General features: G+C 44.9%; 1 protein-coding gene across 1 annotated transcript in view; it reads right to left on the minus strand.

The window, feature by feature from the left end:
- Positions 1-13,646, minus strand: part of LOC310648231 (zinc finger E-box-binding homeobox 1-like) — a gene marked incomplete at both ends in the record, with an annotated part of 439,898 nt that overhangs the window by 159,116 nt on the left and 267,136 nt on the right. The gene's annotated exons all lie outside the window — the stretch shown is intronic.

A 13,646-nucleotide genomic window follows, 5' to 3' on the forward strand; every position in this document is an offset into this window, starting at 1 on the left:
AGTTGATTAATATTAACTGACACACCTTGCATAAATTATCTCTTAATTTTAATGTACATGGGATGTATAACTTAGTATGTAGCAGGAAATATGTAGGAGGCGGTCGGAAAGAGTGTAACCTTATAGTACCTCAGCCAATGGGGAAAGAGGAGGGATGTGCGGCCAGGGCCAGGGATCTATAAAAATGGGAATATTTTGGGTTGAAACTTTGGAGAGAACCAAGCTTTGATAACTTCTCTCCCCGCTTATTGCAATAAACGAAACAAAAGGCCTTCACTGTGTCTTGGCTGGTTATTGGTCAGGGGAGCTTGCCTCTGGTCATGAAGGAAAGTAGCCAGGAGTGCATAACATACATGATGTGAACAAATTTTACAGTAATGCTAGAGAATGAAATAACACTGAAAATCCCTGTCCTATATACTTATCTCACTTAAAATGGGAGCTATCATGAGGAAGGCTTCTAATGAAGATTGTAATAATTGGCTAAATTTACAAACTAGAAGATTTTCCTTCAGCTACCCCAGTCCCCACCTGTTCAAGTCTTTTATAAACCAAGGACATTGGCTCATAAATTAAGTACTAGTTGTCAGTCTTCCTACTGACTTCTGAACAACCATGAAAGACATCTTTACATAATGCACTACAGTGTGCCAGTTTGCTCATTAATAACATTAATAACTCCAGCCAGGTTATACATTATTGATAGTGAATTAAAAAAAGAGATCGCTGCAAAAGAGAATATACAGGTGAAACTCGAAAAATTAGAATATCGTGCAAAAGTTCATTTATTTCAGTAATGCAACTTAAAAGGGGAAACTAATATATGAGATAGACTCATTACATGCAAAGCAAGATAGTTCAAGCCGTGATTTGTCATAATTGTCATGATTATGGCATACAGCTCATGAAAACCCCAAATCCACAATCTCAGAAAATTAGAATATTACATGCAATCAATAAAACAAGGAGTGTACATAGAACAATATCGGACCTCTGAAAAGTATAAGCATGCATATGTACTCAGTACTTGGTTTGGGCCCCTTTTGCAGCAATTACTGCCTCAATGCGGCGTGGCATGGAAGTTATTAGCCTGTGGCACTGCTGAGCTGTTATGGAAGACCAGAATGTTTCAATAGCGGCCTTCAGCTCTTCTGCATTGTTCGGTCTCATGTCTCTCATCTTTCTCTTGGCAATGCCCCATAGATTCTCTGTGGGGTTCAGGTCAGGTGAGTTTGCTGGCCAATCAAGCACAGTAATCCCACTGTCATTGAACCAGGTTTTGGTGCTTTTGGCAGTGTGGGCAGGTGCCAAGTCCTGCTGGAAAATGAAGTCAGCATCCCCATAAAGCTCGTCTGCGGAAGGAAGCATGAAGTGCTCCAAAATCTGGTAGACGGCTGCGTTGACCCTGGACTTCATGAAGCACAGTGGACCAACACCAGCAGATGACATGGCTCCCCAAATCAACACAGACTGTGGAAACTTCACACTGGACTTCAAGCATCTTGCAGTGTGTGCCTCTCCATTCTTCCTCCAGACTCTGGGTCCTTGGTTTCCAAATGAGATGCAAAAGTTGCTCTCATCAGAAAAGAGGACTTTGGACCACTGAGCAACAGACCAGGTCTGTTTTTCTTTAGCCCAGGTAAGACGCTTCTGACGTTGTTTGTTGTTCAGGAGCGGCTTGACAAGAGGAATGTGACATTTGAAGCCCATGTCCAGGATCCGTCTGTGTGTGGTGGCTCTTGATGCACTGACTCCAGCCTCAGTCCACTCCTTGTGAAAGTCCCCAACACTTTTGAATGGCCTTTTCCTGACAATCCTCTCCAGGCTGCGGTCATCCCTGCTGCTTGTGCACCTTTTCCTCCACACTTTTCCCTTCCACATAACTTTCAATTAATGTGCTTTGATACAGCACTTTGGGAACATCCAACTTCTTTTGCAATTACCTTTTGAGGCTTTCCCTCCTTATGGAGGGTGTCAATGATGGTTTTCTGCACAACTGTCAGGTCAGCATGATTGTGATTCCTACTGAACCAGACTGAGAGACCATTTAAAGGCTCAGGAACCCTTTGCAGGTGTTATGGCTTAATTAGCTGATTAGAGTGGGACACTTTGAGCCTAGAATATTGCACCTTTTCACAATATTCTAATTTACTGAGATTGTGGATTTGGGGTTTTCATGAGCTGTACGCCATAATCATCACAATTATGACAAATCATGGCTTGAACTATCTTGCTTTGCATGTAATGAGTCTATCTCATATATTAGTTTCCCCTTTTAAGGTGCATTACTGAAATAAATGAACTTTTGCACGATATTCTAATTTTTTGAGTTTCACCTGTACATTGAACAAAGATTGATGTGTGTTTTTTGGTTGGCGACTTCAGGATCATTAACTCCAAACAGTCTAAAAAACACACTAGGATTATAGGAAGCTCTACACCAGGGGTGTCAAACTGCCGGCCCATGGGCCGGATGTGTCATGCCAAAACTGCATCCACCCCTTTGCCGGTAATGGGGGAAAAGTCGCAATATGTTGCGACACATCACGTGATGTTGCGGGTTTGACACCTGTGCTCTAGACCTTGATATTGATGCTGATGTCACTTGGAAGGTTTCATCTAAAAAATTCACAGCCCTTCTATAATAATGTTTACTTTAAAAATACATCTAAAAATTAAGCTAAAGTAAACATCTGAACATACTGAAGACCATTAAATTATTAGATGTGTTCTCTATTGCCAAAGTTCAGATTTCTTTGGAAGATAAACTATCCACTACATGTATGCATACTGTTATGTATTGATGTAAATTACTTGGAAACAGTTATAAATGGGTAACTGCTGTGTCCGTTTAAACTCCAGACTGCCTGTCTGCAGAATTGTTAGTTTGTATTTTGGGTAGGAATAACTGCTTGAATTCCATTGGCAGTCCGTATAAATATCGGCAGTCCGTATAAATAGAAGCTAAGCAGCAGTTAATGCTGCTTCTGTGTTAACCAAATATACGTGTTGTTACTTACTCCTTCGCCTTATCAATGCCTCAAAGATCTCAGTACTTAACACATACTTCTGTTAACCACTGCTTAGAGTTAATTGCAGATGGCATATAAGCAGCAGAAACAAATGCCATTATTGAAATACTGCTTTTTTCACAGAAAATCAAATTATAAAAAGGTAGCATCTGATTTCTCTACTGAAACAGTTAATTTATTACATGTAAAGCAGCATTTGCTTTAGTTGCATATAACACATCTGGCATATTACTGATCGAAAGTTATTTAAAACAATATCTGAAATTAGTAATGGAAATAAGGGTACTTCCGCATTAAGAGTTTTATTCTGCAAACATTTGCTTCATTCAGCAAATTTTATGAAGGGTCTAATCTTCTTGCAATAAGCTCATTCTTACATTTATTCTAACCACATCCAAAAAAAACAGATAAGGAAGCAATGCGTAGAACAGGAGAAATGGATCAGAACATGTATACTTGAAGGAGAATGAGGAGAGTTTTCTCTGAAGAAAGTAGAAGACATATTAGACATCTTCTTTCTTTGGTGCTTGTTACTGTAAGGTTTTCCACTTAGCCTCACACTTGTCCCAGCGCTACTCAGGAATTTAAAAGAGCCAAAAGAAACTCCTGAGCCAAGGTTTCAGCAAAGAATTACAACTTTATTTTGATCAAAACAGAGAGGAGTGGCCTTATTCCTCTTCATGGCTGGTAGAGGAATGAAGCAGCAACCAGGAAAGATGTCTTCCACCTTATATACCTTTTCAGAACAAAAAGATCAGGTCTTTGTATCAGGAATGAAAAGGTACAGAAAAATAATTCCAAGATGATGACTCATACACAGCAACCCAGGCTCCATCCATAACTCCTTTCCCCCCTCCCCTTACCATGCTCTTTTCATGTAAGCAATGCTGTGCATTGATGTGAATTCATAAGAGCAGTTATAAATAGTTAACTGTTGTATTCATTCAAATCCCTAACTGTCTATTACTTTGCAAGCTTGTGTTTTGAGTGGGAACGTTGCTTTAAATTCATTGGCTGCTGCCTATCGGTGGTCCGTATAAATTGATGTCAAGTGGCTGTTAGAGCCGCTTCTGTGTTAACTCAATAAACAAACTGTTACTTGTTAATCTCGCCTCTTCAATGCCTCAACGATCCTAATATATAACAGTGATGACGAAGGTGGGATATGCTGCAAAGAAAGAAAGAGCCAAGAGTCACTAGGGGTAAGACCAGGCATCAGCGTCCTGGTAGGAACAGTGTTCCCCCCTCGGCCTGCCAGCAAGCCACGCTGGAGGCATTCCTATCCTAAGGGATCTGTCCCTAGGATTAGCACAGAAGCCCTTAGCAGCATAAGGCATTGAAAGGCTAGTAACAGTTAGCCATGGCAAAGGTTGGCAAGCTTTCAGAATTCGATGTATCGTACCCAGAGCAATGGAGCTTGTACATCTCACAGGTCGAAAACTACCTGAGAATGAACCAGGTCAGGGAAGATGGCTTCAAGGCTGCCACGTTGCTTTGCGTGTGTGGCCAGGTGACTTTTGACATAGCAGACAATCTAGTTGCCCCAGCAAGTTTGGAGTCAATCACCTACCCTGAGTTGAAGAGGAAACTTAAATAACACTTTGAACCGAAGCTCTCCATCATTGCCTGGAGACACGCATTTGAACAGAGGGAACAGCAACCTGGAGAGACAGCTGCAGAGTTCATGGCTGCCCTGAGACCAGCATCCAGGCTCTGTGACTTCCCAGAGTTAGAAGATCGGCTCAGCGACCGACTGGTATGTGGTCTGAGAAACAGAGACTTACAGCAGAGGCTGTTTGCGAAGGAGACCTTGATGTTCCAGGATGCCTTGAAAGAAGCAATGGCAGAAGAGGCCACTGGGGGAGCCGTCAGAGCCTTACGACCCTCCAAGAATGCCCCCAGCCAGGTAGCCATCCACCATGAAGACTCTGAAAGCACCGATGAACTGGACAAGAACAATGAGATCGACCAGGTGCAGAAGTTCCCATAAAGAGGGCAGTGGCCATTTGAGAAGGGAGTTCCCTTCACTAGCTGTGCGGGCTGTGGAGATTGGCACCGGTGCTCTGAGTCCCGGTTTTGTACGGCAGTGTGCTGAGCGTGAGGCAAACAGGGCCACATCGCCATCATCTGTAAAGGTCGCCGGAGGGAATCTCCACTAGAAGACTTCCCCAGGAAAGGTACAGGGCCCCCGGGGCAAAACAGAGTAGGCTATTGCTCCGGACGAAGGAGCATTCTGAGAACAGGAGCCTATGACCCCCTTAAAGAAAAGCTTAGGCTAAAAGTCAAGCTTCAAGGAATTCCATGCTCAATGGAATTGGACACCGGGTCAGCCCTGTCCATAATTTCCCAAAGAACTTTCAATTACATTTGCAGTTGCGGCAGAAAGAGTTAAACTCAAGCCGTCAAATCTAATTTTGACAGATTTTCAAAACTCCCACGTAGAGGTTAAAGGGGAAGCTACACTAAAAGTACAATTCAAAGAGTTTGAGGGTCCCCTCAACATCGTAGTAGTCAAGGGCCAACGCACAAGCCTCATTGGCTTAGACTGGTTTGATGCCCTGGGCATCCATGTGACTGGCATTAACAGAATGCAAGCAGTGGACCTGATGACTGTCTGCCAGGAATATGCTGATGTTTTCAGCCCTAGCTTAGGCAATTACAAGGGAGCTCCAATTGCCCTCCACCTTGACCCAACCGTAACCCCAATCAGGATCAAGCCTCACAGAGTGCCTTTTGCCCTTAAACTCAAGATTGATGGAGAGTTAGATTAAATGGTGCAGCAAGGTGTGCTGCAACTGGTAGATAGCAGTTTGTGGGAAACTCCCATAGTCACACCAGTGAAACCCAACGGTGAGGTGCGCATCTGCGCTGATTATAAGTGCACCATTAATAAAGCACTTCAGCAGCATGCATATCCGTTACCTGTAGTTAGCCACATCTTGGCATCACTACAGGGAGGTCACATGTTTGCCAAGTTGGACCTGGCACAGGTGTACCAGCAACTGCCTGTGGATGATGCCACAGCACAAGCTGAAACAATAGTGACCCATAGGGGAGCATTCAGGGTTTGTCGCCTGCAGTTTGGGGTCAGTGTGGCCCTAGGTCTTTTCCAGAGCATGATGGAATGCATGCTCAAAAATATTCCAGGTGTGTGCCCTTATTTCAATGACATCCTCATAGCTGGGGAGTCAGCAGAAATATTGGCTGAACGGCTTAGAGTCGTCCTTCAGCGCTTCCGCAAAGCAGGGCTAAAGCTCAAGAGAGACAAATGTCAAATAGATGTGAACTCTACAGAGTTCCTTGGATTTCGCATTGACACCGCAGGAATCCACCCTGCTGACTCTAAGCTCAAGGCTATTCAGCAGGCTCCCAGACCTAAGTCAAAGGGGGAGCTGCAGGCATTTTTAGGGATACTCAATTTCTACCATGCATTCCTTCCACATAAGGCTGCATTGGCAGAGCCTTTACTCAGGCTCTTGGATAAGAGGGCACCATGGCAGTGGACGAGTGTCCACGAGAAAAGTTTCAAAGCAGTCAAATCACTGCTGTCTTCAAACTCTGTGTTAACACATTTCAATGAGAAACTGCCTAATCAGTATTGCATGTGATGCTTCATCATACGGGATAGGAGCAGTTTTGAGCCATTTAATGGCTGACGGGAGGCAAGCTCCCATAGCATATTATTCAAGGACACGTTCACCGGTGGAAAGGAATTATGCCCAAATTGATAAGGAGGCACTGGCCATTGTGGCAGGAATAAAAATATTCCCCGATTTCCTTTATGGTCGCCCAGTTACGGTCTTTACAGACCACAAGCCTCTTCTAGGTCTGTTTACTGCAGACAGACAAACCCCTCAGATCCTCTCTCCCAGGATGCTGAGGTGGTCAATCTTTATGGAAGCCTACAGTTACAGGCTAGTCCATAAGCCGGGCAAGGAAATGGGCCATGCTGACGCACTCAGCAGGCTGCCCCTGTCTCACTCGGGACCAGACCCTGCACCTGCTGCACGCATCCTGGCAATCCAGGTCCTGCCAGAGTCCCCCCTTCATGCGGGGAATGTGGCTGCTGAAACAGCCACTGACAAAACACTCAGTCGTATTTTGAACTGGGTGCTGAGTGGGTGGCCAGAAGCCACACATGGCTTACCCGATGTATTAATGTCAGACAACGGGGCACAATTTACCACTGCTGAATTTCAGTCCTTTTTAAAGGCTAACATGATTAGACATGCCACTTCAGCCCCCTTTCACCCAGCTTCAAATGGCCAAGTGGAGCGCATGGTCAGAACGACCAAGGAATTGCTTAAGAGAATTGTGTCCGGCAATTGGCATCATCGGTTGCAGACTTTTTGCTCTGCCAGCATACAACCCCATGCACATCTATGGGCTGCAGCCCAGCGGAACTCAGATGGGGATGTCGGCTAACTATGAAGCTGGACTGTCTCCATCCAGACCGAGTTGCGTCAGACACAGCAAAGCCAAAGCCCGCAAGGAACTTGCAGGTTGGCGACCAAGTTTGGGCAAAGAACTATGGTCAAGGGGCACTGTGGGTGGTAGCTGTGATTTGTAAGGTGTCAGGACCACTGTCATACGAAGTGGTACTGAAAGATGGCCGGGTGATTCGTTGACACATCGATCAATTGTGTCGGCAACTGGTGAGTCAGACCCAGGCCACTGACAGAGATGAGAGCCAAGACCAGCTTGACAGCAGCATCGCGATGGAGTCTCAGTGTGCTTGCGAGACTCACGGAGTCGTGGAAGGTGTGTTAGCTGGGAGTGAGTCACCCCTGAGTGGAGAGACTGCACCCACAAAGCTGGACTTGCAGATGGACCTGTTTCCCAGCTTGTCTGGGATGGCTCCATCCACAGACATTGGCACGGGTCTACCCAGCCAGACCAGTCAAAGGAACACTGGTCTACCCAAAGCGAGCGGGTCCAAGAGCCCCGGTCTACCCAGCCAGGCAAGGGAGCTGGTAGACCGGGAACCACCGGCGGTGGCGCGGTGTTTGGAGCAGTCGCAGAAGCCACCAGCATATTTGGAGGACTATGTACATTTTCTTGATATGTGAGCTACCTAGCGGGGAGGGGTGTTGTGTATTGATGTGAATTCATAAGAGCAGTTATAAATAGTTAACTGTTGTATTCATTCAAATCCCTAACTGTCTGTCTATTACTTTGCAAGCTTGTGTTTTCAGCGAGAACATTGCTGTAAATTCATTGGCTGCCGCCTATTGGCGGTCTGTATAAATTGATGTCAAGCGGCTGTTAGAGCTGCTTCTGTGTTAACTCAATAAATGAGGCCTCTTCAATGCCTCAATGATCCTAGTATATAACAAGGAATCTCCTGTATATAGAGCATGAGACATTTGCTTTTATGTAAATAATTTCCCTATATAAGGCACCTACAAAGCTGCTTGCACATGAACGGAGATATATATAAAATGATTGCAAAGTATCACTGCTAATATCAAGCTTAAGCATAATAAAATCATAAGCATAATAAAATCCCTTCATTACTAATTTCCATATATTGTGTTTTGCATTCTGCAAAATAGTCTCTCATCCCCCCAACACTAAGGCTTTCCTGAGATTACAAACAGAGGAAAGTAGTGATTACTTTTGAATAGCCACTAGAAGGATCAGACTGAAGGCCACAATTTTCTTATTAGTCCAATATAATTCATGCTGTGATTAAGCAGATATTACCTCAAAGAGGTTATCTCTGCAGTAGGTAACTACTCAGTAAATATGCATTCACTGTGAGTATAAAGTCTACCTAAAACATTTGAATTAAAAAATACCTAGTGAGAATAAACTTTAAGGCCAACTCTTCCCAAATGCAATAGCATTAAAAAAGTACCTAGCTAATGACAAGCTTCAAGGCTAGCTCTTTCCAAATGCACTATTTTTAATTTTCTCGTAAGACTTCTGTATCTCTGAAAGCTAGATAGCAGATAAACTACTGGAGCTCTATGAATTAGGACAATGCAGTGAGAGAACTTCATAAGGCCTGTATTTTTCCATCTTTCTTGCCACTAAAGTATTAGTAGGGAAGGGAGGGACACTTACATGTTCAGTGAGTCTTATATTCCCACTACTGTTGCTATTGTAATATTGTGTTAGTGTGTGCTGAGTAACAAATGTCACTGAGCTGAAGGATAAAAGATCCACAAAGAAAAGGTTTGTGCAATCAATTTATGAACAAGAGGCAAAAAGAGTTTGAAAGTAATAGACTAAATCAGGGGTGTCAAACTGGATGTGTCATGGCGAAACCGTGCCCAGCCCATTGCTGGCAAAGGAAAAAAAAGGTGAAGGGATTTTATTATGCTTAAGGTTGATGTTAGTAATATTGATATTAGTAGTGATACTTTGTAATCATCTTTGTTTATGTGCAAGCAGTTTTGTAGGTGCTTTATATTGGGAAATTAGTTATATAAAATCAAATGTTTCATGCTTTAGGTACAGGGGATTGCTTACATGAAAAGAGCATGGTAAGGGGAGGGGGGAAAGGAGCTGTGGTGGAGCCTGGGTTGTTGTGTATGAGTCATCATCTAGAAATTATTTTTCTGTACCTTTTGGTTCCTAGTACCAAGACCAGATCTCTTTGTTCTGAAGGGGTATAAAAGGTGGAAGACATCTTTCCTGGTTGTTGCCTTCATCTCTCTACCAGCCACGAAGAGAGATGTGGTCACCCAACTCTATTTTGATCAAAATAAAAGTTGTTTGCTTGCTGAAACCTCGGCTCAGGAGTTTCTTTTGGCTCTTTTAAATTCCTGAATAATGCTGGGGCAATTGTGAGGCTAACTGTAAAACCTTACATCCTGGCGCCCAAATGTGGGGGCAAGTTTCAAAGGCTCTCTCTCCCCACATCTGGAGATCCCTGTTAGGATCCCAAAGAAGCTTTCATTTCTCAGAGGGAGGAAACCGACAGCAACTGAAGCGTGAGTCTTGGAGCGCTCCTGGGCATTTGACCTAGAAGACTCCAATGCTTCATCTTTGCCGGTGGATCCATGTCTGAAGAACCTGAATGCCTGAATTCAACGAGGTTTCATGCTTCTCTACTGACGGGAGAAATTGCAACAGGCTCCTTGGTGAGTAAAAGAGATAAAAAAAGCTTTGGAAATCCTGGAATAAGGCAGGAGGTTGATCGCTCCGACTTGTCCTCTAGAGATAAGCATAAAAATAAATGAATACATGAGTAAGAAAAGAGGAAGCTGAGAAACTGCCTTGTAATACAGGATAGAGAGTGATTTAAGGAAAGTAATTGAATTGGAATGTAATTTTTTTGCAGAGGTTTTGGTAATTTTGAAATAAGATAGGGGGCTGATCTCCCTGACTGGTCCTCCAGAGAAAAAATTAATTACTAAATTACAAATTAACTAAGTGAAAAGGGAGGAAGCTGAGAAAACCTTCTTGAAAAGAATATATATATATATGGGGAATCGTAATTTAAAGAAATAAATCAAAATGTACTCCTCTGCAATTTTGTTTTGAACAATTCAAGGTTTTAAAACCAAGTGGCTATGTTTAACCCTGTCAGACAAAGTCTGGTGGTGCTTTTTTTTGGTTGTTGTTGTTATTGTTGTTGCTGTATAGCAGTAAAAATCATCTTCAAGAAGGCAACTTTGAAAAACTTTGTAAACCTCTGGTTGGCTAGTTTATCTGATAACAGCTAAAGCCATGGAAGAAAAGAAAAGAAGATTCAAGGAAATGAAAACAAGTTTTTTTCTCTCCCTCTTTTTCTTTTAATCTGGCTCTTTGGACTATTCAATTCCCTTTTGTGGGACGTGAAGAGAGGAGGCTGCTACTTTTCCCATACCTTTTCACACCTGCACAAGACCCCAGGTTCAATATTCCTTTTAGTCTTTCCCCACTGTCTTTTGAAGTTGGTGGGATAAATTGGAAGTAACCATAAATGTCCCCCTCCTTTTTAATTAAAAGGGGAGGCCTGTTTTGGCTTCAAACTCCAAATTGATGTGTGTTTTGTTTTGTTTGGACATTTGGAACATTAAGCTTGGACTTGGAATGGTGAGAAAAATGGGAGATAGTTAAAGGGCCTTATAAAACCATGTTTTGGTTGGAATCACCTCCTGATTTTTCTCGCTTCTTGCGGGACAAGCCATATTTATTTATTTATTTATTTATTTATTTATTTATTTATTTACTTATTTATTTATTTATTTATTTGCTTTTATATACTACCCTATTCCTGAAGGACTCAGGGCGGTTTACAGGGTGAATAAAACAATACAAATAAATACAATTAAAATAGAATTAAATTAAGACTAGCCCACAATTAAAACAAATTAAAATTTAAAATTTAAAGTTAAATTAAAAACCCCTCAGTCCAGGCCAGAAAGATCAAATAACCAAGTTTTCAGGTCCCGGCGAAACAAGCGAAGGTCCGGGGCAGTCCAAAGTTCCACCGGCAGTTCATTCCATAGGGCAGGCACGCCCACAGAGAATGCCCTTCCCTTTGGAATCACCCCCCCCCCGGCATTCCCTAACCGGCGGAACCCTAAGGAGGCCCTCCCTGTGGGAGCGCACAGGACAATGGGAGGGTGAGGCTGGCAGCAGGTGCTCCCTGAGATAATCTGGACCCATGCCATTTAGGGCTTTATAGGTCATCACCAGCACCTTGAATATCACCCGGAGGGGAACTGGAAGCCAATGCAGCTCACAGAGAAGAGGTGTTACATGAGAGTATCGGGAAACTCCCATTACTACTCACGCGGCAACATTCTGCACCAGCTGAAACCTCCGAGTGGTCCTCAAGGGCAGCCCCATGTAGAGAGCATTGCAGTAGTCTAACGGGGAGGTCACAAGCGCATGAGTGACTATGCGTAGGGCATCTCGGTCCAAATAGGGTTGCAAAAGCCCCCCTGGTCACGGCTCCTATATGATCTTCCAAACTGAGCTGTGAATCCAGGAAGATGCCCAAGTTACGAGCCCTATCAGTGGGGGGTAACACCTCACCCCCCCCATCGTTAACGATGGACAAAAATGGTTCACCCGAGATGCCGGTATGCACAGCCACTCAGTCTTGGCAGGATTGAGTCGAAGCCTGTTTCTCTCCATCCAAACCCGAACCGCCTCCAGGCAACGGGATATCACGACGAGGGCATCACTGGGTTGGTTCGGAGTGGAAAGAAAAAGCTGGGTATCATCAGCGTACTGATGGTACCCCACCCCGAAACCACAAATGATCTCACCCAGCAGCTTCATATAGATGTTGAACAGGAGGGGAGAGAGGACCGACCCCTGAGGAACTCCACAAACGAGAGGCCTCGGGGCGGATCTCTGCCCTCCAGTCAACACCGACTGCGAACGGCCTAGGAGGTAGGAGGAGAACCACTGTAGAACAGTGCCCCCCCACTCCCAGTCCCCTGAGACGTCGCAGTAAGATACCATGGTCGATGGTATCAAAAGCCGCTGAGAGGTCTAATAGGACTAGGACAGAGGAACAACCCCTGTCCCGAGCCCACCAGAGATCATTCACCAGCGCGACCAATACCGTCTCCGTGCTGTACCCGGGCCTGAAGCCCGATTGGTACGGGTCAAGATAATCGGTTTCCTCCAGGAACAGAGGGAGCTGATGCGCCACCACACTCTCAACAACCTTCGCAAGAAAGCAAAGGTTGGAGACCGGACGATAGTTATTCAAAATCGCTGGATCCAGGGCAGGCTTCTTGAGAAGGGGTCTCACCACTGCCTCCTTCAAGGCGGCAGGGAAAACACCCTCCCTCAAAGAAGCAGATATTACTGCCTGGAACCAGCCTCATGTCTCCTCCCGAGCTGAATAAACCAGCCAGGAGGGGCACGGGTCCAATAAACAGGTGGTAGAGCTCAGCCTCCTCATAATCCTGTCCACCTCATCGGGGGTCACAGGATCGAACTCAGTCCATATAACACTCTCAAGACCACTCGCTTCTTCCACGTCAGACTCTGCCCAGTCAGAGTCCAAACCGGCCCGAATCTGAGCGATTTTGTCCACCAGATGATGACTAAACTCCTCGGCCCGCCCCTGTAAGGGCTCCTCCCTCACCTCCTGATTAAGGAGGGAGCGAGTCACCCTAAACAAGGCGGCCGGGCGATTATCTGCGGACGCGATGAGGGCAGCGAAGTAATTAGACTTCGCTGTCCTCATCGCCACGAGATAAGACCTTATAAAGGATCTTAGTCGCAATCGGTCAGATTCAGACCAGCTGGATCTCCAACAGCTCTCTAGTCCCCGTCTCCGACGCTTCATCTCCCGGAACTCCACAGAAAACCATGGGGCCCAGCGGGATCTGCGCCGGGACAGGGGTCGCAAGGGTACAACACGGTTGAGCGCCTCAGTAGCAGCCCTTTCCCAGGCATCCACCAAGGCGTCAGCCGGGCTGTGAGTGAGGGAGATAGGTATAGACCCAAGCACCGTCTGGAACCGTTCCAGGTCCATTAGGCACCTGGGGCGGAACCACCTGGTCGGTTCCGTAGCCCAGAAGTGGGGGGTAGCATACCGGAAGACAAGCCGTAGGAGATAATGATCGGACCATGACAGGGGGACAATAGTTGGCAAACCCCCTCCCAGATCATCAAACCACTGCCCAGATAGGAAAACCAGGTCAAGAGTGT

Source organism: Vipera ursinii, assembly GCF_947247035.1.
Source record: "Vipera ursinii genome assembly, chromosome: W".
Taxonomy (NCBI): domain Eukaryota; kingdom Metazoa; phylum Chordata; class Lepidosauria; order Squamata; family Viperidae; genus Vipera; species Vipera ursinii.